We start from the raw sequence: 20,612 nt of genomic DNA, 5'->3' as shown, positions 1-20,612 counted from the left end.
GGATGACTGGCTCACCCCTATTTTTTGTACACAGTCAGCCAGTGATATTTTCCTGTGCTTTTCTTTTAACTCCTTTGTCGTTTTACTTGTGTTTTAATCTTATGTAAAGCTACTTTTATTCTTTCTCCGTTGTTTTAGCTCTTGTGAGATAGAGTCATTGTGTGGTAGATTCTAGTGCGGAAAAGTTTTCGGGGTTTTAGCCACATTTATTTCTTTTAATGAGTGATCAATGAACACAGTAATATTTTAAAATCTTGGAAGAGTGGCCTGTCGGCAAATGATATTTACATGCCAGCTGTCGGTTGGTTAGCCGCTACAGACAGCATTTCCATCTCCAAGTGTTATTTCTTTCATAAATGTGTTTGTGGCCCCTGATTTATCCCTGTGCGAAATCTGTTTTGGAAACCAACATTTGGCTTTCGTCTTCCTTGTATTTAACTCTTGTCACAGGTCTAATGCCATAACCTGCACTATAACATTTATATAACGTATGATTTCAATTGACGCCATACCGAAGGCTATACAATTACGTTGAATTTGTGGGGTTCTGTGTATGCGATAGCTCACGATGCCACTACAGAAAGCCACAAATTGTGGCGCCACATTCGTTACGTGTGTGAACCCAATTTAAGGCAAAAGCAATGGCATAACGTCTGCAATAGGAGCGCGCATAATAAAACACTGTATTGTTTAAACCAACTATAGGGTTGATGTGACCCTTATTTACAAGCACAGCAAACTAATTACTCGACATTGTTTCACAGAACTTTATAATGTCTAATCATTAAAGCACAGCACAGGCTTCAAAACCCATACATTGACTTGGAATTGCCTTCGCGTATTTTGGTATCATTTAAAAGTTGAATCTGCGTTCACTTTAAACCAGCTGCTCCATTTCTTAAGGACCTGAAATTCTTACGCTTGTTGTCACCTTGTCGATGTGGCGAAAGTATATGGAAAAAATTAAGTTTTTATTCCAGGCAGATGAAAAGTTAGCTGAAAATATCCTGCAAAAGTATAGGAACAAAGGGTGAAATACGGAATATAACAATTATCTCATATATCTTAGAGCCGTAGAGCTTCGAACGCTGAAGTAATTTCTGCTTTAAATCTGACATGAATGCAAAGCAATACGCTTTTACGTGAAGTGATAATGATTCCGTGCGGAGCAGCAGAAAACAAGACGAAATTTTCTATGTCTTTTGTTTCTTGTTACAACTACATATTGCAAAGTTACGAGTTCATGCTTCAGTTATTTATAGACTTCTTCAAAAGCAGTAAGATAAACTAGACGGTATAATGTATTTTTTTAAAACAAATGTCACCACAGGCCTGTGGTATTACCTTTGGCGCACTATGTTCGACCTATGATCGAATTTAATATCGTGACCTGTTTTGATTGTTGGGATGTTGGCTATGGTTGTTTATGGTAACAGTGTTTTGTGTTGAAAGTTGATGCTGTTGATTGAGTGAGAATTAAGTCATTCACTTTATTTTTGGCAGTAGTTTGTATGTGCGGCGTGACTATATAATTGTTCATATATTATTGGAACTAATAAAGTACGCGAAAAGAAAAATATTGATTGCATTTGCAGTTGGCGTGTTGTTATTTGTGTACTGTAGACGGAAATGAACATCCCTGATTGTGGAGCTTGTGAAACAGATCTAGCAGTGAACCTTGTGTGTGATGTTAATAATGAGTACGTATATCCTCATCACATACGTAAATAGTGCCACAGCTGTTTGTGAAATGTTGCAGTAGTTACCATCGTGGGAAACTTTCATTGCTACTATCGCTTTCATTCGCTACCTATTCCCCGAGGAAGCACACAGGACCCTATTGCCACTTTACACTGCGGGTAAGAACATTACAATTGTAGTCAAACATTTCTTTGTCACACTTATCGACTGTATTTTAACCTATCCCTTATCAGGTAGTTAACACAACTATGTTGTCTGCTTACTACACGACCGTAAATAAACAGTGTCCACCGTTTCGTATTATAATTAGCGATCATGCAAAGAGCATTTCATAAGTATCTCACCGGGTTAATTAACATTATTTGTGCTATTTCTTGTGTTTCATTATTAAATAATTTGTATTTCTGCGATTGTGTTACTGGTGTAACTCTTGGGTTAGTTTAAAGAGCTACTGTCGACCACTCCATAGAAAACGAAAGTAACTTAACATAAAAATTCTATTGTAACAAAAATAAAATTTCTACAGATCTTTTTTTTTAATTTGTAGCCATATCCATTGCTATCCTTTCGCATAATACAGCCATTGATGCCATGCAAGCACTATGAACATTCTTTTAGCCTATGTTTTGTGTCTTAACTGGGAGGAGCAAACCACAGAACTGCTGAGGTACCTAATCAAACCTCTATTTGCTATGCAAATGTTGTCAGACATAAGTGCTATGAAAATTAAGAAAAACTGGTGTGCTTGCTTACTTTCATTCCATAATGTAATACATGGTTATTTTCTGGGGTAGCTATTCAAGCCAAGCTAAAGTTTTCCAAGCCTAAAAACGTGCAATACAAATTATCTGTGGTGTGCATCCAAGAACGTCCTGCAGAGGGCTGTTTAAAGAACTGGGTATACTAACCGCAGCTTCCCAATATATTTATTCCCTAATGAAATTTGTTATTGAAGATATGAGCCATCAGCTCATTTTATGGAATCAACACTATAAATTAGAGTAACTTTTCTTTTTCGTAAAGATTTTTAAGTCACTTAGGCCTACTTTCATTTGGAAAGGTGTCCACTTTTCAGCAGTACACATTTTTAGTGACGTGCAGTCATATAAAGTTTAACTAAGAATACACTTCAGTTTGAGAAGAGTCTAAAGGATTTGTTGTAGGCCAACTCCGTCTACACCATTGATGAATTTCTTAGCAGAACCAGTTGATATGTGTATGCTATTAATAATATGAGATGATGTGAATATTGCATACAGTTTGACTTGTGTACAAATTTTGTGCGGTAATGTGATCATTATAAATAAGTGTTGTAAATTTTTTTAAATTTAATTTTTTATTTGATGATGCATGGCTACAATAGCCTAAGAATTATCGTATGCACCTAAGTGTATTGAATGTTCAAAATTTGATGACAAGTTTTATATCCTTTTAAATGTAAATATGCTTAAGGATTCCACACCCGCAAGGACAATATGATTAGGGATCTTTGGCAGGTACATTCGTGTTTCTGTTCTTATTTTGTAAATAAGCATTGTGCAGTCCTGTTTTCAACGTGTGTAATATCCCAAAGGATCTCCTCTCCATGATCAGTTGCTGAAGTTTTCTCTGTATACATTATTTATTTTTTATTTGTATACTCTTTCTCAGTTTTTTTGGTGTCTTAGTAATTCTTTAATTCTTTTGTTTATAAATTTTCTAATGAGTATTCTGTAAACTATGAACTGACTTATTCCGTGCATGGTCTCACAGTGCTTGTTAGATTCCTTACATACTAACATTTTTATAATGTTTGTAGGCCTTTAAAAAAGTTTCATGCCATGCATATTTTCGGCTTTGAATCAGGGGTATTGGTAGCATAGAATACCTCATGTTGTATCTCGAACCTCATTCGAACTATATTGGTTAACTGCAGTACGGGATACAAGTTTTGGGTACGTCGATTTCTTCGTTGTTGTTAGCATTAATATCCTGTTGTTCAGTTGAACTATATTGGTCAACTGAAGCACGGGATACAAATTTTACATGTGTTGATTCTTTCGCCTCTGCTACCACTAAGTCTCTTCTTACGTAGATAGTAGTACTACTGATGGCAGGAGGAGCTACATACATAATATTTGTATCCCATACTTCCATTAACCTATCTCGTTCTTTAGTTGAGCTATATAGCTAGACACAACATTTGTATTCTGCTTTCCAGTTGACATATATAGGCTAGGTAAATCTCATCAGTGTTACATATGTCGTTCTTTTCGACTAGATAATGTCAGTGTAAAGGTCAACTGAAGGACGGGATACAAATTTTAGTTGTGTCGGGCTTTTCGCCTTTAATATTGCTAGTACATATTCGTAAAAATCATATTGATACTAGTGCTGGGAAACAAAAGAAGTACGACAGCTGTGAAATTTCTATTACGTACTGGAGTACACGAAAATGTACATAATGGTGCAATACAACAATGAAATGTGTCTAAATAGTCAAGTGCAGTAAGATAAAAAAAAGGGAAAACAGAATTTACCACACGAGAACTTCTTAAAAGAACCGAAGCTTGCCTTGCACCTAGGAAGACATCAACAAAAATCACATACCCACGTACACAATCCTAATGTGAAATTAGCTAACATATTTTGGACAGTACATTTGCCCAACACATTTAACAAAACATTTATACGGGCAGTATGTTTGGGGAAGACTACACTTCCATGAATATTCGTCTAAGTGACTTAGAAGTGTGGAAATCCGGCATTTCCCCGGCCCTACAAGAAATTTCACAGCTGACCAATAACCCTCTATGCTATTTGTGCAAGCCCCCTGTGGATAATGATCTGAACTCAATATTACGATTAACTACGAGATGCTGATAACCCCTTTCCTCTAAATCCCTATATGAAGAACAACCATCTGCAATTACAGTGGGACCCTCTGCAACGTGATCTTCAATTAAGCTGATCAAAACTTCCTTCCTTCGATTGGGTACTATTGTCAACACTACATTGTCACACTCTTGACCTAAAACTATAGCCCCCCAAAACCTATAATCCCACTGGAGGTGCCCCCCTGTTGTCCTTCCTTTTACCAAAGTGCGGATCATCAATTTCGACAATAACACCCCCCCCCCCCCCCCCCCCCCAATGGCCCCCTATATTTTATGTATTCCTCACAGACTTCCCTACAAAAAGAGTACCAATCGACAACTGTTTGCTTACTCACATGACATTCATGGACCCACAGCCACACAGGATATCTCAAACACCAACAGTGCGTGATTTTTATAATGTCTCTCAAGGCGAGCTTAGATTTTTCGAACCATGTGCCTCGTCTAATGGACCACCACAACCAATCTTTGCTGCAGTGCCATATGAATAAGTCGTGAGTACGGTGACGAGATATACTTGTGTGGCGCATATGTTCGCTGCACTCACGACATCGAACATACTCGACAATGAGCCCACACATTTGTAAAAAACAAATTGTGGCCAACATGTCTACACCCATAGCGTCTCTCAAATCATCCAGGTTCATCGGAACAAACAAATCCATACCTACAAACGAAAAGGAGATGCAAAAAATTGTCCTAAAATAAGAAACTAATAGTCCAAATTACCTCAATATCACTAAGAATGAAATTAAATACCAAATGAATTGCAAACAGCCAGTTACTTAAATAAATGCACACGATGAATATTTTGAGCAATATGTAGTGATCTCTTTTAAAATCACAGTCAATTATTTTAATGTACAATGATAGCACTTATCCGGAACACAGAACTGTTTCATTATCTATGACTGAAAGTGAAGACATTATTATCTATGAGTAATGTATGATGTCATTGGTCAAAGCTGACGGGTTGTATCCCCTGCTTCACTAAACCCGAAAATAGGTGTCAAGGAAAGGCAGTTTGACAACGCTGTTGACACATTTACAATGAGTAACTTGATTCAAGGCTAACTGTTGCCCAATTAGTGTATAGAGTTTTAGTTAGAATAGTCGAGTTCCATCCTGGGTGTAAGTGCACACTGTTTCTTAAATGATAGGTATATTACAGCTAAACATTGAACATAATAATTATTTATCAAAAGGCGCAGAAATATTATTGAAGAGTAATTATCAGTTACAAAAAAATTACCTTTTATAGGAGAGAATCAACTACAAAACCTACCAATGTACACCTTACATTCAGTAAGAATGGCCAGTTGTAATATTTTAAACATGCTGTTAGTGACAGCATATCTCTCATAAAACATACATAATCTTCAGAATAGATACTAAAACAAATCTCCCAGCATCTCCAAACATTTAGTGACTTGCTGGATCATCGTTCTCTGAACGTTTTGTAGAATAGCTGCATCCACAGCTATAAGAGCAGCTTGGAAGTGTGGTGTCACTTCTACCACATTTATTGGTGGAACGTAATGTGTAACAGAATTTGGTAATAACCTGTGGAGTGGGTTGCTAGACAAACTGGTGATGTAATGCTGTAATGAAATTTAGTGGACATGAAAGTGGTGTGCACGGCAGGTGGTACTAATTGGTAGAACCAGCGATTGGAGGATATACTGCACACTGGGTTCGAATGCAATTAATGAAGTATATGACACATTACACATAGACCATGTTCCTTTGTGATTTGTATGGTTGTTAAAGAACTGTCTGGAATAACAAAATATTTGATTGGGTGAACGTCTGAAACTTAGGAACATATTTATAGAATAAAAGAAACAGGGACAGACCAAGGAGGAGGGCAGTGGAGTTGATGTGTTTTTCTTCTTCTTTGTGGGACGGGATAGAACTCAAGAAAGTGGAAGCAATGCTGACAGTTTTCTTGAAAATGTGGAGGGATGTAATTCATGGAAGACATCAGAATTAATGTTTAAAAGCAAAGTAACTCTTTTAAAACAGTTGTACTCTCAGTTCTGTAATGGTATTAAATAATTGCACATGTTTTGTACAAGACCTGATGAAATTACTGTATAATAATTAAGAAGCAAGATACCATATCACACAGCCTAAAATTATAAAATGGAAAAAAGTACATTTAGACTTGGAACTGAGCTTGAGTATTCTAATATAAAACTCCATGTAGCGCACTAATCGCGCAGTGTACTTAACACAGAATTGAATCAAGATACTTGTCGTACACTTGATTACAGTGTTGCCAAACTAAGTTCCTTTGATACCAATTTTCTACCAAAAATATGCAGTGGACAGAATTTTTTCACAGACACTTTTGTACCGGTAATATGCAAGACTCATGTAGTGGCATCTGAGCATGCAGATTTATACTATTGTTCAGATGGTGTTGAACAGTCAGCACAGGCAGTTGTACGTATATAACAATGCTTTAGTATTGACCCAACTCTGTGTATGCCATGGTAACAAGGGGTGGCCAGTGCAAAGTAAAATGTCACAGTATGACGCGCTCGTTTTATCGATATTTATCATTCTATCACATTGAGACTCACTCACATGCTTATTTGGATGTGCTTTCTTGTTTGCACTTACTTTGAATGTTCGTCAGTTGTGTGATGCAGACATTTCCAGCTATGAAAGGAAGGGAACTGTTGGTGTATGCATACATCAGATCTCTGCAATCATAAACCCTTATTGTTAATACAAACTTTCCTTAAGTTTCTTATAGTAAATCACATATTAGCTACATGGATAGGGACTGTGTCTGTTGTGTGGGGATGCAGGAGGAGTTGGCCACATTCCAAAGACAGCTGGAAGCTTTGTTGGTCTCAGTCAACAGGCTCCAGAGTGCCACTTTGAGGTGCGGTCAGCCGGCTGCGGTGCTCTAGCGGTTCTAGGCGCTCAGTCCAGAACCGCGCGACTGCTACGGTCGCAGGTTCGAATCCTGCCTCGGGCATGGATGTGTGTGATGTCCTTAGGTTAATTAGGTTTAAGTAGTTCTAAGTTCTAGGGAACTGATGACCACAGATGTTAAGTCCCATAGTGCTCAGAGCCATTTTTGAGGTGCGGTGGGGATGGGGTGCTCGGGGCAGCCTCGGCTGTACTAGATGTGCAGGGAGGGATGCCACAGCTCTCTGTCACTGAGCCGACCTCAGGTGTGATTGAGCTGGCAGGCCCATTCTCACCTCAGTGTGGGTGGCAGACTTGTGTCGATGTCTGGAGCCTCAAGGCGAAGGCTGCATGGGGGATGAAGGTTCCTGCCAAATCCCGTGGACATTGCTAATAGTTTCAGTGTGCTATCTGATGCTGGGAGGGAGGCTGAGCTGGATCAGAATGCACCGTCTGCCAGGATAGTGGCCGCTCCTTCAGCAAGGTCCTGGCATGCAAATGGGGATAGGGGTTTGTTAGTTATTGGGAGCTCCAATGTTAGGAGGATTATGGAGCACCTCAGGAACATAGCGGCTAGGGTGGGCCTGAAGAATTACCAGTTCATGACACTGACAGGGGTGTGTCAACTGTAAAAATGGTAAGTTTGCCTAAACAGGTCATTCCAAAGGATTTAAGTGAGTTAAATCTCATGTTAGTAAATTGTCGAAGTGTCTGGAACAAGATCTCTGAGTTACTCTTTGAAATAAACAGTGGTAATGCCAATATTGTATTAGGTACCGAAAGCTGTTTGAAATCAGACATAAATAGCATTGAAATTTTGAACTCAGATTTTACAATGTTTAGGAAGGATAGGACTGATGCTACACTCCTGGAAATTGAACTAAGAACACCGTGAATTCATTGTCCCAGGAAGGGGAAACTTTATTGACACATTCCTGGGGTCAGATACATCACATGATCACACTGACAGAACCACAGGCACATAGACACAGGCAACAGAGCATGCACAATGTCGGCACTAGTACAGTGTATATCCACCTTTCGCAGCAATGCAGGCTGCTATTCTCCCATGGAGACGATCGTAGAGATGCTGGATGTAGTCCTGTGGAACGGCTTGCCATGCCATTTCCACCTGGCGCCTCAGTTGGACCAGCGTTCGTGCTGGACGTGCAGACCGCGTGAGACGACGCTTCATCCAGTCCCAAACATGCTCAATGGGGGACAGATCCGGAGATCTTGCTGGCCAGGGTAGTTGACGTTCACCTTCTAGAGCACGTTGGGTGGCACGGGATACATGCGGACGTGCATTGTCCTGTTGGAACAGCAAGTTCCCTTGCCGGTCTAGGAATGGTAGAACGATGGGTTCGATGACGGTTTGGATGTACCGTGCACTATTCAGTGTCCCCTCGACGATCACCAGTGGTGTACGGCCAGTGTAGGAGATCGCTCCCCACACCATGATGCCGGGTGTTGGCCCTGTGTGCCTCGGTCGTATGCAGTCCTGATTGTGGCGCTCACCTGCACGGCGCCAAACACGCATACGACCATCATTGGCACCAAGGCAGAAGCGACTCTCATCGCTGAAGACGACACGTCTCCATTCGTCCCTCCATTCACGCCTGTCGCGACACCACTGGAGGCGGGCTGCACGATGTTGGGGCGTGAGCGGAAGACGGCCTAATGGTGTGCGGGACCGTAGCCCAGCTTCATGGAGACGGTTGCGAATGGTCCTCGCCGATACCCCAGGAGCAACAGTGTCCCTAATTTGCTGGGAAGTGGCGGTGCGGTTCCCTACGGCACTGCGTAGGATCCTACGGTCTTGGCGTGCATCCGTGCGTTGCTGCGGTCTGGTCCCAGGTCGACGGGCACGTGCACCTTCCGCCGACCACTGGCGACAACATCGATGTACTGTGGAGACCTCACGCCCCACGTGTTGAGCAATTCGGCGGTACGTCTACCCGGCCTCCCGCATGCCCACTATACGCCCACGCTCAAAGTCCGTCAATTGCACATACGGTTCACGTCCACGCTGTCGCGGCATGCTACCAGTGTTAAAGACTGCGATGGAGCTCCGTATGCCACGGCAAACTGGCTGACACTGACGGCGGCGGTGCACAAATGCTGCGCAGCTAGCGCCATTCGACGGCCAACACCGCGGTTCCTGGTGTGTCGGCTGTGCCGTGCGTGTGATCATTGCTTGTACAGCCCTCTCGCAGTGTCCGGAGCAAGTATGGTGGGTCTGACACACCGGTGTCAATGTGTTCTTTTTTCCATTTCCAGGAGTGTATATGAGGTGGTGTGTTCATTGCAGTTAGAAGCTGTTTAAACGCATTTGAGATCAATATTTGGTCGGATTGTGAAATAGTCTGGATAAAGCTGTCAATCAGACAAGGAGTGACCATTGTATTAGGATGTTTTTATAGACCACCAGCATCTGCAACAAATGTCACAGAACGTTTCAGGGAAAGTCTTGAGTACATAGGAAATAAATACTCAAATTATCCATTAGTTATAGGTGGAGACTTTAATCTGGCACCCATTGCCTGGGAAAATTACACATTTATCACAGGGGGCAGAAGCAAAGACACGTGAAGTTATTCTAGGGAGTGCTCTCAACATACAACCTTGAACAATTGGTTAGAAAACCAACTCGAGACTGGAACACATAAGATATCTTGGTGACAAACAGACCTGATCTTTTTGAGGACGTTAATATAGAAGGAGATATTAGTGACCATAATGTCATTGTGGTTTCTATGTCAGCGGAAGTTGCAAAAGAACCAAAGAAATGGCTTAGAGTTTTCTTGTTTGGTAAAGCAGTTAATGAATATCTTCATAGTCAGCTCCAAGCATTCACCACAGGACACAAAGATATTGAGCATCTTTGGTTGAAATTTAAAAGTATTGTCCACCACGTGCTAGAGAAATATGTGCCCAGCAAAAATGCAGGGGAGGGAAAGGATCCACCTTCGTTCAACAAACATATTAGGAAGTTGCTGAAAAAGCAGAGAATTTTGCAGAGTCGTTTTAAACATAGTCACTTCCCCACTGACAAACAGAAATTATGTGAAATGAAAGCAGCTGTCAAAAGATCAATGAGAGATTCTTTTAACGAACTTGAAAGCAATATTTTATCTGCAGATTCTGAAAATAACCCTAAAAAATTTTGATTGTACATAAAATCTATAAATGCTACAAATAATTCAATACCTTCTCTTGCTGACAGTACAGGTAATGTAACGGATGATGATAAATAGAAGGCCGAAATTCTAATCCTATCTTTCAAAAACTCGTTTACGGTAGAGGACTGCAGCACTATTCTCCCTTTCAATTATCGAACCAATGCAAGGTTGGCTGACATAGTATTTAGTGTATCTGTGATTGTAAAACAGTTAAGATCCTTAGATGTCAGGAAGGCATCTGGCCCAGACGGTATCCCCATAAGATTTTATGTTGACTATGCTACAAATATAGCACCATTCTTATCCATCATCTATCAGAGATCATTGGAACAGTGGAAAGTTCCACGGGACTGGAAGAAGGCTCAGGTCATAGCAATCTGTAAAAAGGGTAGAAAGCTGGATGCACATAATTACTGGCCAATTTCGTTGACATCAATTTGTTGTAGAATCATGGAACATATTTTGTGTTCAGACATAATGACTCTGAACAGCTCATCTGCAGAAACCATCACAGTTTTAGGAAACAGCTGTCATGTGAGACATAGCTGGCCCTCTTTGTGCAAGATGTACAACATGCTCTAGATACCGGCTCCCAGGTTGATGCCATATTTCTGAAAATAATGGTGTGGGATTGTGTGGTTTGGCTTTTGAGTTTGAGAGCATTAGCATTTTCAAATGACTTCTTAGAGAATTTCTTCTGCTTGGGGGGATTACAAATTGAGAACAAAACTCAACTGATAATTTTCCAGCCTGGACGTGGTTGCTACATTGACCTGAAACTGAACAGATTCCTTCAGCATACCCAGTCCAGTATGTTTGATGACATTATTAGAGAATACGTGCATTTCATTTAAATTTTTCTTCCTTTGTATACACTTAAATCAACAGCATATCTTGACCTCTAAAATATGTTTAATATTGAATGTGGATTGAATTTCGCCATTTGATGGTGGGTCAGGGAAGGAAGGGTGTGTGTGTCGGGGGGGAGGGGGGGAGGAGCTGGTAGTGGTGGTGGCAGTGGTGGTCCACTGCAAGGAATTAGAATTGATACTGTTCAACCTAATTTTCGTCCCTAATGAGGGTTCATTTACAAAAATCATTCACATCTAGTGCAAACAGTGGCTTACTAATTTGGTAATCGTGCTCTGTGATGTTTTTATTCAACTAATAACTGTCTGGGCATCTACTGTGAGGCTCTTTGTTCACTATCAATTAGAAATCTTTCACTGAACTCAGTTTTGAGGTATGTTAGACATTTGCTGTACTTCTGATCCATAACAGTGTTGTGCCAGTGTTACGTATCTGCTTGCTTTTGCAGTACATAATTTTCATAGACCAGGGTCTTTAATGTGCTTTATGCTGTTTGAATGCAGCTGTATCTGTTTAATGTAGATATGGCGAAGTATGTATCCCAACTGTAATGGAAATGCCTTTGTGGATCTGATTTGGTGACATTGTTTTACTATGCAGGTAACATTCTGCCTTGATCTTTATAGTTACTTGTAACTTGAGAGTGATTATTTAATATTGTTGATTTTTTATATACATACATTCTTACTCCCTTCTCCCATGGTCCGTGGACCTAGCCAAGGTGGGGTAGCTCGCATGCCCTACTGATACAGATAGTCTTACTATAGGTGCAGTCACAGTGGAGGGGTATCTGTAGAGAGGCAAAGCTGATCTGTTGTTCTGGAAGAAGGGCAACAGTCTTTTCAGTAGCTGCAATGACAGCAGTTGGGATGATTGACTGATATAGTCGTGTATTAGCCAACTTGACCTTACTTTGGTGGTACTGCAAATTGCTGAAAATGAGGGGAAAGTGCAGCCATTATTTTCTCTAACAACATGCAGCTCTACTGGTAGAATCCCCCTGGCTAAAATATTCTGGAGGTAAAACAAGCTTCAATTCAGTTCTCTGGACTATGTAGGAAGATGAGGTCATCAAGGAAAAAACATTTGTGTTCTATGGATAAGAGCATGGAATTTTGGGTCCAGCAATTGGGTAAGTAGATTAGTGAATTTAAAGAAAGATAGTAATTGGTTGTAGTTAGATACAGGGGGCATTAATGAAATGCATTGGCGTGTAGAACAGGACCTGTGGTCAAGTAAGTACAATGTTATAAATATAAAATGAAGTAGGGTTAATGTGGGAGTAGATGTAATAATCAGTAAGAAAATCAGAATATGAGTGAGAAAATCTGAATACGAGTAAGCTACTATGAACAGCAAAGTGAATACATTATAGTAACCAAGGCAGACACAAAGCCATCCTCCACAGAATTACAAGTTTATATGCCTACTAGCTCTGGAAGTTATGAAGAAATTGAAAGAATGTGTGATAAGGTAAAAGAAATTGTTCAGACACACACACACACATACACACACTTATGTCCCTGTATGTGGTGCTGGCTAGAAAGAGACTGGAAGTGGGTGGCTAGCGGCTCAGAGAGAAGCCAGTTTATCAGCTGGAATAAGGGAGGAAGGCATGGCAGGTACAGTTGTAGTAGTCAATGAGAAGCAGCACACACTGGAGGGTATGTGGGGATGTGAACTGGGAGGGAGTGAAAGGATGGAGAAGGGGAAACTGTTGTGTGAGGACAATGGTTTACCTGAGATTGAGACCAGGATGATTACAGGAGCGTAGTATGTGCTGTAAGGATAATTACCTGCATTTTGACAGCTGCCTTTCCTTCCACACAAAAAAATCCCATCCATACTGCCTAGCCACCTATGAATATTGTATCTGTAGTGATGATTCATCTGCAAAGGAGTGCCCCCTCATCACCTAGTATCACCTTGGACTAGAAAAGCTTAACCATATTCTTTGTCAGGGCTTTGATTATCTCGCATCCTGCTATGAAATGAAGGTCATCCTACCCCAGACCCTTCCCCTGTGGCAGACCAAAGTGCAAGACCTGCCCAATCCACCCACCCAGCATTTCCTGCTCTAGTCATGTCACAGGTTTATCCTACACCACAGAGGCCTGGCCACCTGTCAAAGCAGCCATGTCATATATACCAACTCTGCTGCAAACACTGCACAGCCTTTTATGTTGAAATGGCTACCAACCAGCTGTCCACTAGGATGAATGGCCACTGCCCAGATGTTGTCAAGAACAAAGTTTGACCAGCTGGTGGCACAACATGCAGTTGGGCACAACATGCTCAGTTTCAATGACTGCATTACAATTCGAGCCATTCCCCCCACTATCAGCTTCTCTGGCCTACACATATGGGAGTTATCCTTACAATACATCCTCTGCTCCTGTAATAATCCTGGTCTCAATCTCAGGTAACTCACTTTCCCAGCACCCTCCACCCAACAGTTTCCCCTTCCTCCACCCTGTCATCCCCTCCCAATTTGGGTCCCCATGTAACCTCCAGTATGTGCTGCTTCCCAGTAACCACTACAACTCTTCCTACCACTCCTCCCTCCTGTGTTCCTTGCCAGTGAACCACCCAGCACCATATAGGGGCATAGGCATGTGTAAGCATGTGTACACTTGTAGTTGTGTGGGTGTACTCTAGCTTGTCAAAGGATAAATCCAAAAGCTAGCAAGTTCTCCTTTTGTGTGTACTTATCAGTGACTCAGATTATTTAGATAGTTTCAGGAATGAAAATTTAATTACAATGGGGACTGAAATTCAATATTAGACAAAAGAAGAGGAGGAGAAATTCAAGGAGAATATACTGGGGAAAGTGAATGAAAGGGAAAGTTTTGTGAAGAGTGTAATTTAATCACTGCCAATCATGAAAGAAAGTTGTGTACATGATAAAGACATGGAGATACCACAAGGTTTTAAATAGGTTATATAATTGTAAGACAGATTTTGAAACCTGATTGTAAACTGTAGAACATTCCCAAGGACAGATGTGGACTCCAACGATAATTTATTGTTTATAAACTGCAGATCAAAATTGAAGAAAGTTGGGAAATGAAAGTGATGGAGCCTGGATAAAGTGAAAAGACAAGAAGCTGTTGAGAGTCTCAAAGGGGACATTAGGCAAAAATTGACTGAAATAAGGGGGGGGGGGGGGATGAAATTAAAGGCAAACAAATAGCTTTTAGAGATGAAGTAGGACAGGCAGCAGAAGATCTTGTATACAAAAAGACAAGGCCTAGCAGAAATTCTTGCATAACACAGGGATAATGAATTTAACTGACAAAATGAGAAAATATGAAAGTGCAACAAATGAAGCAGGTGTAAGGGAATACAGGCATAAAAAATGAGACTGATAGAAAGTGAAAAATGGCCAAGCAGGAATGGTTGTAGGGCAAATTCTAGGCTACATAAACAGGGGAAGGATACATCACCTATAGGAAAATTAAAGAGGCCTTTGGAGAAAAGAGAAGCAGCTGTATGGCTATCAAGAACTCTCACGTCAAACTGATACTAAGCAGGGGAAACTTATGAGAGGTCTAAGGCATATATAGGAGAGCTATTCCAGGGAAATCCACAAGAAGACAAAGCAAAAGAAGAGGAAGCAGACAAAGATGAGTTTGCGGCTTTGATAATGCGAGAAGAATTTGACAGAGTACTGAAAGGAAGACATAAATTGAAGCAAGGCTCCTAGAGCAGAGGACATTTGAATACCTGCCAGCAAAAACGTTGTAACCCTCAAAATACAAATTGTACAGCAGGCGCGAAAAACCATTACCTATGCAACAGGTTTACAAACGGCAGAAATAGCATTCACAATCACTTGAAATGAGTCCATTAGTGATTAATGTGTACAAGTTGTGGCAGTATGTGACCTGAAAAGCAAGATATTACAGATTTTCGTTTGGCATCCATGTAAAAATGTTGTAATTCTAACGAGAGTAGCACACTTTTGTGGGTTACAATGTTTATACCACTGATTTTATTTGACTTCTGATACTGTTTATTGGTTTTATTCTGATTAGGCATAAATACAATTTGCATTATACAATGTCGGAATTTCTGGGTGTTTGACTGAAGGTGGAAATATTGTTACAAAAGAAGGGTTTGCAGTGATAAACTTTCACATTTTCATTTCACAAGAATATAACGAAACAGAATCGATACTGCACACGCAGTTCGAGCGAAACATTATTAATAGTTCCCACTGTGGAACATGATTATTCAAGGCACACAAGACGTATTGTTGCAAATGTACATTTCGCGTGACCGATCATGACATCGTAACTTTACTGTATCTTTAGGTTCTCATAAAACTCTCGGTATGTTTCAGGAATATATCTACACTTGTCTGGCAGATTAGCTTTCTTTTCCACAGAGACAGGTAATGGCTGACCATAAAGTGTAGGTAGGTCATTCAAGCTAAACACCACCAGCGGAACTGTAATACTATTGTTATCCCTGGAGCGTTTTGTTGAGTTTGTTGTGTACCAAGGCTGCAAGTAGTTATGGCTCTTGCGGCATTGAAGTACTGTTGGGGTGTCTGAAGATATCTTCATCCTAACATAACCCGTTATTTTGCATTTTGGATCTCTGCGGACGTGCTTTTCAATACCACTTAAATCAATAAAATCTTCCTGCTCCATGTAACAAACCAGAAACTAGTTGTTTGGTCATGCAGTAGCTATTACATGAACAAATTCAAATACGGAGTAGTTCTTGTTATTTCTCTCAATTAATGCGAAATCCCTATCACAAGGCAAAAAGCTGTGTCCTGTGATAAGAAACTTTTGCTCCACAGAGGTGAACTATTTCATGTTCAGAAGATATTGATACAAAACAATAGTTTTCCAGTTATTGTTCTGTCCTGTACATCGTTCTGACTACACCATTAAAGTTCTTTCTTCAAACGGGTTTAGTACTGAAAATGTAGATGTTACGTACAAGGCACGAAGTAATTTCTGCTGATCCCCGCTTAACAACAGTTTCAGGCCATACACACATCCACACCTTATTGTCACCAACGTTATGTATTGCCTGATTGTAGGTTGACCGCTTACGTTAATAGAAAACTGCAGAATGGGTAAGGGTAGGACAATATAGCACCAGTTGGAGGTCTGTGCATATCACAACATAGGTCTCGTTTGCTTTAGCTTTTGCTGTATCCTTCTCTAGCATTGAATATGGTACTTCCGCATGTAAATGGTGCAGTTTGCTTTCTTCGTCGATTTTCTTTCTCTCTGTTTCATTTTTACTGTTAACTAACTGCAGGAACAGTCTGTCACAATACCCACATGAATCCGAACGTGGTACTCCAAAGCGAGCATTATATTGTCCCCTGAAAATATCTCTGTAAGCTCTTTCACTGCACTGGACTGTCGGATTATGTTCTTTAAAGAGTCTGCAAAGTTTAGAAATATTCAAATCGGATCTCAGGCAGAGCTTTTCATTCTTATGTCTTGAGTAATGGCTTTCTTGTTTTGGTAGCTTCTCAGTGTGGTTTCTTATCATGTCCTTCAAGCTGTCCTGCAGCTTATTTGGACAATTCACATGCTTACCTCTTCTGTCTTCTAACAGCACACCACATTTCATCTTCCCTTGGAGCATTTGTACACGTCTAGCTGTAATCCTATATAGCTACCATGCACAACGTTTTTTGACATACGTAAATTTTTTCTGCTCCTCTTCTTAAAAAGTTCTTGAATGTTTAGTGTCTGGGCGAAATGGTCTCCTCAGTCTCCCTACATTTGATGTCTACTATTTTAATGCTTGACGAAGCCAAATGTCTGGTTTGTGCATTATAGTCTAAAGTTTAGAATTCTTGAAACAGCTCTCTGTTGTCCTCCAATTTTAGTGTTTTACACTGGTATCTACATTTGCAGGTAGCAATCTATAAAGGGATCACGTCGTAATGATAAGTATAGTTAACCACATCAACATCAAAGGTAAAAGCTATGGCTGTGCATTACAATATAATGTTTGCGAATAATGTTTAGAATCTCCCATTTCGCAGAACTATTGTATTAGATTGGCATACAAAGTTTATGCACCCACCTGTTCAGCAGGGATTTTCCCAGGTACTGGTTTGCTATTGTGGGCCAAATATGGTTACCCTGAATTCCGCTTGTGTTTCTTCGCAATCCTCTTCGATTCACTATACTTAATTTTCCGTTTCTGGCCCCTATTTATCTCTTGCCACATGCTCTGACTTAACATCACACAACATTCCTGCTCCATGTTTACAACGTTTCTGCATCCGAGCACCTCACGACGAATATGAAACAAATAAAAAATGGCACTTAATGCACAAGTTCGCCAACATAACTTCATATACGCTTTTCTCTTGGCACATACAACATTTATACGTGACAAACCGGTTTCTTAGAAAAGTGGGGGTTACAACATTTTTCCCGGCAGGTATTCATTTCTTCAAAATTGTTGACAGCCTTGGGAGAACCAGCCATGACAAAACCATACTACCTGGTGTGCAAGGTATATGAGATGGGGGAAGTAGCCTCAGACTTCAGGAAGAATGTAGTGCCATAATTTCAAAGAGAGCAGTTGCTGACAAATGTAAATATTACCAAATCATAAGTTTAACTAGTAAAGGTTGCAATATACTGACATGAATTATTTACAGAAAAATGGATAAGATGGTGGAAGCTGACCTTGGGCATAGTCAATGTGGTTTCCATAGAAATATAGAAACACATGTGGCAGTGCTGACCCTACAGCTTTTCTTAGAAGAAAGGAAAACCTACATTTGTAGTGTTTGTAGACTTAGAGAAAGCTGTTGACAATGTTGACAGGGATACACTCTTTGAAATTCTGAGCGTAGTGGGGTTAAAATACAGGAGTGAAATGTTATTGATAATTTGTACAAAAATCAGATGTCAGTTGTAAGAGTTGATGAAAGACATGGAGGGATTGAGCCTTGGTGGTATTGAATTTGTATATTGAGCTAGAACTAAAGGAAAAAGGAGAAATTTTGAAAAGGGATCTAAAGTTCAGGGAGAAGAACAAATACTTTTTAAGTTTTGCTGATGACATTGTAATTCAGTCAGAGATAGCTTTGGGCATGGAAGAGGAGTTGAACAGAAATGGTAGTGTCTTGAAAAGAGGTCTTGAGGTGAACACAAACAAAATTAAAGCAAGGGTAATGAATGTAGCTCCATTGGATGAGGCAAAGCTGAGTGAAGTATATTAGGAAATGATACACTAAAAGTAACAAATTAATTTTGGTATTTGGGCAGCAAAGTAACAGATGATGGCAAAAGTAGAGAGGATATAAAATCCAGACAGGCAAGAAAAGAATTTCTGCAAGTAAGAAATTTGTTACTATCTAAAATAAATGTAAGTGTCAGGGAATGTTTTCTGAAGATTCTTCTGTGGAGTATAGCTTTGTACGGAAGTGAAATGTGGATGATGTGTTGCAATGTTGTTAAAAGTTCACTTGTACTGCTCTAACTTTTGTATCCAGTGAACAATGATAAACATAACTGATAGACCGTCCAGTTAGGCCCTTCTGGGTGGTGACTGTAGACAGATCCCGGTGCTGTCTTGCAGTAAGGTGTTGGCACTGTTGAATTAATTGTTGATACACACACTGTCTGAGCTGAGCTGTGCATCTGTTTATATCTGTGTTTGGCAGATGGATGGTCACATGGGGACTATTGGTGTGACATATGGAGGAAGCATATGTGGTCTGTGTTGTGCGTGCCCTCTATGGCGTCTGCCCGTAACTATGTTGTTCCTCTCTGAGGCTGACCTTGTTGTGTAGCACCCTCTCTGTGTTAGGTTGTGTTCCACATCATGGGAGGACCCAGCAAAAATCACCAGTAGCAACACAACAAGACTAACAGTTTTGTTTATCCGTAGTAAGTTCCACTGCCTTAGTTATTCTCTCTTCTCCCTTCTTCATGATGCAACTATGAAGTTTTCATTTCGATTTCATATTCCCTTATGGATGTATTTGAATCCGACATGGCTTGCAGCATGATAGCATCAGTAATATTCTGAATCCATAGGAGGCAGTTCTACATAGAATGTTTCAGTTACGGAGGCAGCTGTTCCTTGGTAGAACAAAGACGTCAGGTTGCCGTTTGTGGTAGGCCAGTGGTGCTGGAGGAGTTCGCAAGCACACTGTGTGCTCCCCCAGATTATGAGGGGAAATGTTGGCACATTGTTAAAGAGGAAATGTAGGATACTTAATAGGTGTTTTTGAATTCTGGTTAACAGAACAAACCATTTCTACAAATCTGTAAGCAACATTTGGGAGGATTTATATGTATGGAGACAGGAGTGCCTTCTAAACACAGCAAAGGACAGTGCCCAAATTTTGACTAAATATGTAACTGTTGTTACAGCCAGTCAAAATGCAGCTTCTCTGATTCAGCTAGTATTTCATCTCAACTGTCGCTGAGATGTCTCACTTCGTTTATCCGTTAGGTGGACTAGTAGTACTACAGATGGTTTCAGTATTTCAGACATCAATTGAAAGAATTTCCACCTGATATTTTTGGAGAAATATGGTTTACAAGACAGATTTCAGTTATTTGGAAATGAGGATACTGGTGTAAAGCAACATGTTAATATCTTGATCACAAAGAAAGACAATGGCAGAAAATTTTGCTGAAGTATCCATATTACCAGCAGCCAGGATGCCTTCTAGCAACAGAGAGCTATCACCAAGAGAGGCAGTGTTTGGGAGTATAGTTACAACAACAGAGACTCTTTTAGCTTCCCCTTTTACATATGGAAGTTGGATTTAGATCTATCTGCAGCTTTAGATATGATATGGCACCTTGTCAGGATAAGCTGCATTACAGTGTATTTGACACTTCACAGAAGCAGAAAAATAAAACTTCCTTGACACATTTATCTGAGTCTACAATCCCCTTAATTGTCGAAAGAGACTATTTTAATTTCTCGTTTGACACATTGGAAGGACCATATGTGCCCATATGGTTTCAACATTGTCGCAGTCATAAGCTGTGTAGAAAATATTTTAGACCTGTGAGTGATCTGCTTTATTCACGGGGTTCTT

At 40.3% G+C, this 20,612-nt stretch overlaps 1 protein-coding gene across 1 annotated transcript in view; it reads left to right on the top strand.

Moving 5' to 3' along the window:
- Positions 1 to 1,592: 1,592 nt before the first annotated feature.
- The window catches only part of LOC126467492 (uncharacterized), a 209,037-nt gene continuing 190,017 nt past the window's right edge, over positions 1,593 to 20,612 (top strand). Inside the window, exon 1 of the mRNA XM_050096470.1 lies at positions 1,593 to 1,859. The gene's annotated coding sequence lies outside the window, so the exon portion shown is untranslated. The remainder of the gene's footprint in view (positions 1,860 to 20,612) is intronic.

The sequence above is a fragment of the Schistocerca serialis genome, chromosome 1, assembly GCF_023864345.2.
Source record: "Schistocerca serialis cubense isolate TAMUIC-IGC-003099 chromosome 1, iqSchSeri2.2, whole genome shotgun sequence".
NCBI classification, from domain to species: Eukaryota; Metazoa; Arthropoda; class Insecta; order Orthoptera; family Acrididae; genus Schistocerca; species Schistocerca serialis.
This window is presented reverse-complemented; position numbering and strand designations above follow the sequence as displayed.